This window comes from Ochotona princeps, chromosome 2 (genome assembly GCF_030435755.1).
Source record: "Ochotona princeps isolate mOchPri1 chromosome 2, mOchPri1.hap1, whole genome shotgun sequence".
NCBI classification, from domain to species: domain Eukaryota; kingdom Metazoa; phylum Chordata; class Mammalia; order Lagomorpha; family Ochotonidae; genus Ochotona; species Ochotona princeps.
In genome coordinates, this window is record NC_080833.1 from 164,821 (window position 1) to 169,192 (window position 4,372).

Genomic DNA, 4,372 nt, shown 5'->3' on the forward strand with positions numbered 1-4,372 from the left:
GGGAGACTAATCAATCAGACATGCAGGTATGCTGACCAACCAGGCCACTTAATCAGAGGAAATGAAGCAGTCTGTCATTCACTCCCAGCAGTAATCACAGTGCTATCCAATGATACACAGTCAGTCAGATAAGAGGGCTTTTTTTTCAATCTCCAACATTCATTCTTTTAAAGGAATGAATTGAGAAAAAAACATGGGGAAGACAAATATGAAATAAATACAAGTGTAAGCTGTTGCTGGCTAAGCATGATAACCACAACTAGTACACAGAATGCCCTGCACCAAACACAGCAGAGGTCTGAAGACTGAGTGCTCCCTTGGCAAGGCAGACTCTGGTATTTGGAATTCAGGCTGCAGTTCTTGGTTTGGGGTGGATCACTGGGTTTGTGGCTGAGTCCACGCTTTTAACCAGATCTGAACAGAAGAATGGCCACCTTGCCCAGGTAGAATAGCTGAAGTGTTTGGTTTCATGTGTCACATAACTTCCAAAGTTTCTCGCCACAAGGCAGTGCCAAGTGGGGCTGTACTCCTTGAGGTGGGCTGCAGTATCCTTCCCTGGGTTGTATTTCTCCAGCACTGGGCATTGCACCGAACCCTGCTGCTTCTCTTCGGACATGTTGGCATTTTTGATGACCGCCCTAGGGTCCCACATGGTTACCCTGGAGTTGGGGCTGGCTGACCAGACCGGTCTCCTGGGGAAGGTGCTGACGCCATTCAGCTCAGGCAAGAGGCGGCATTCTACCAAAGCCGTGACGCAGCTAAGCCCACAGGTTTTTTAAAATATATATATTTCATACTGGATTTAAGAATCCATGCAAGATATGAATAGACAATATCCACCTCCTTTTTGAAAAACCTAACTCAAATCAGAAGTCAGTCAGCGCTTTTCCTTTTGATTCTCCTCACAGAAAGGATGAGCCAAATCAACACCGTCCTTTATCACATGGTTCATCTCCCAAACATTTGCCAAAAAAGATACTACATGTGTGGGTATTCACTGGGAAACACTCCTTTCAGCTGTCAGTTTTCTCTAATCTTACTCTATCAGGACACCTGTCACTGCCTTGTAGATAACTTGATAATATAACAGTCCTTTCATGTGATGCTAAAAATAAGGTAAAACAAAAGGCTCATTCTTGTGTTTCAGACCTGGGGAGCTAATTCCCCAATATCTATAACAGGTGTGTCACGTACATGCTCCCTGTACACGTGGGCATTGGCTGCAGTTTCCTGCCAGCTAAATTCGGGTTGTTTCCAATAGCCTTAGTAAGACAAAGGACTTTATTCCTTTGCCATTTCAGCAGGTATTGGCTACCTCAAGCAAGAAAATCCCAATGCTCTCCACAGCACGTGTCTTGGAGATAAGAACTACACACACACACACACACACACACGTCAGATCACCCGATTTGTTTGACTTACAACACACGTTAGTATTTTGCTGCTGTTGTTCAAATAATCTTTGACAGTATACATGGACCCGGCATGATAGCATAATGGTTAAGGTCCTCACCTTGATCGCGCCAGGATCCCATGTGGGTGCTGGTTCTAATCCTGGCTGCTCCACTTCCCATCCAGCTCCCTGCTTGTGGCCTGGAAAAGCACTCGAGGACAGCCCAAAGCCTTGGGACGCTGCACCTGCATGGGAGACTTAGAGGAAATTCCTGGCTCCTGGCTTCAGATCAACGCAGCACTGGCCATTGTGGTCATTTGGGGCATTAATCATCGGACAGAAGATATTTCTCTCTGCCTCTCCTCTTCTATATATCTGACTTTGTAGTAAAAACAAATAAATCTCTAAAAAAAAAAAACTACTGCTGAAATCACCACCACAATAAAAAATATCCAAGACATAGCTTAGTTATAAAGCTCCCTATTAAATCCATCTTTGCTGCAAAATCTGTATCAAACTGTGAAAGGCTTATAATATACTTTACTATTATAACTGAATTTAAAAAAATTATTTATTTTTATTACAAAGTCAGATATACAGAGAGGAGACACAGAGAGGAAGATCTTCACTCCCCAAGTGAGCCGCAACGGCCAGTGCTGCGCCAATCCGATGCCGGGAACTAGGAACCTCTTCCAGGTCTCCCATGCGGGTGCAGGGTCCCAAGGCTTTGGGCCGTCCTTGACTGATTTCCCAGGCCACAAGCAGGGAGCTGGATGGGAAGTGGAGCTGCCGGGATTAGAACCGGCGCCCATATGGGATCCCGGGGAGTTCTAGGCGAGGACTTTAGCCACTAGGCCACTGTGCCAGGCCCTGACTTAATTTTTTTTAAGATTTATTTATTTTTATTACAAAGTCAGATATACAGAGAGAAGGAGAGAGAAAGGAAGATCTTACATCCGATGATTCACTCCCCAAGTGAGCCGCAATGGCCAGTGCTGAGCTGATCTGCAGCCAGGAGCCAGGAACCTCCTCCAGGTCTCCCATGCAGGTGCAGAGTCCCAAGGCTTTGTGCCGTCCTCAACTGCTTTTCCAGGCCGCAAGCAGGGAGCTGGATGGGAAGTGGAGTAGCCGGGATTAGAGCCGGCACCCTTATGGGATCCTGTTGCATTCAGGGTGAGGACTTTTAGACTTTAGGCCACTGTGCCGGGCCCATAACTGACTTAACTTATGGTTTGAGGTAAAAATCATAGGGCAGCAAAAACACTCAGCTTTAATTCCACTGCCATTACTAATGTCATCTTTCCAGTCTGCTGATGGTATAACTGCTGTGGAAGATTAAGAAAGTAAATCATCATCATCCTCCTCCTCCTTCAGAGTATCCTAAAGTGCAAAACCCTTGTGCTTAGAGGTGGAGTGCTGGATGGTGCGGGCCCCAGGTTAGGAAAGGAATGGCTAGGTAAATTATCCAAAGGTATGACTCGTTCCACTTATTACTTCCAATTTTGTTAGATGCTACTAATTCTATCTTGATGGTAGAATTGATAGAAAATTGCATTTACTAATAAAATTCACAGGGGACTTTAAGGAAGAATGTTAATGAGACATCATGTTGAGACAGAGAATACTATGGGACTTAGAAATTGCCAACAGGGAAGAATAGGCAAGATGAAGAAAAACAGCTCTGAGCACAGCAGCCAAGCTGCTCTTTGCACCACGTCATCCCTGACTGTGGCCTGGAAAAGCAGTAAAAAATGGCCCAACGCCATGGGGCCTGCATACGCGTAGGAGAACCGAAAGAAGTTCCTGGCTCCCAGATCAGCTCAGCTCCAGCCATTGAGGCCACTTGGAGACTGAATCGGTGAACGAAAGATCTTTGTCTCTCCTCTCAGTAAATCTGATTTTTCAAAAATAAACAAATAAAACTACTACAGATTAATATTCCTTAGACACAAAAATCTTTGATAAACTCACAAACCAAATCCAACAGTCCATTAATTAAACACCTGACCATGTACAATTATTCCCACTAGTTCAAGGCTGATTCAACATAATATTTCTATACAAAAAAAACTTATTTTTATCTGAAAGAGGAGAGAGAGAAGCAGAAAGAGAGTGATATTTGATCCTCTGGTTCAATCCCAAAATGGCCAGAGCTGGGCCGGGGAGGAGCCTGGAGCTTCCAATTATTTTTAATTGTACTTTTACATCAAATATGTATTATAGAAGAAATACATCTTCATATAAAAATGCAATAATTTAATTCAGGATTTCTGAATCATGACACATCATTACTTGTAGCTAAATAATTTGTTGCTGTTGTGAGATTGCCCTAGATGTTATAGGATGTACAGCTGCAGGACCGAGCAGCATCCCTGGCTTCCACCCACTAAGCCAGGAGTTCCTCTTCCCCAAATACAATTACCAAGTATCTCTACACATCAAAAAGTGTACCGTGGACAGACGCTGGTATTGTAGCAAAGCGTGTAACGCTGCTAATTGTGATAGCGGCATCTCCTGTGGTCTCTGTCCTTGCCACCGACTCCATCCAGCTCCCTGTTAATGGTCTGGGAAATGCAGCGAATCATGGCTCAAGTCCTTGGGCCCCTGAACTCACATGGGAGACTTGGAAGCAGCTTCTGGTTCCTGGCTTTGCACCAGCCCAGCTAAGGCCACTGAGTGCCTTAGGGGATTGAAGCAATAGATAAAAGATCTCGATCTCTCTCTCTCTCTCTGTAAATCTGTTTTTTCAATAAAAATAAAATATTTAAAATAAGAAAACAAATGTCTTTAAAAAAAAAGACAAGGAACTGGTGCAATAGCTGAGCTAGAAGCTAAAGTACTCGCCTTGACTGCGCGGGGATCACCTATGGGCAGCCGGTTCTAATCCTGGTGGCCCGCTTCCCATTCAGCTCCCTGCCTGTGGCCTGGGAAAGCAGTCGAGAATGACCCAAAGCCTTGGGACCCTGCACCTATCTGGGA

General features: G+C 44.6%; 1 pseudogene; it reads right to left on the minus strand.

The window, feature by feature from the left end:
- Window positions 1-404: 404 nt before the first annotated feature.
- Window positions 405-652, minus strand: LOC131479544 (dynein light chain 1, cytoplasmic-like; annotated as a pseudogene).
- Window positions 653-4,372: the final 3,720 nt, after the last annotated feature.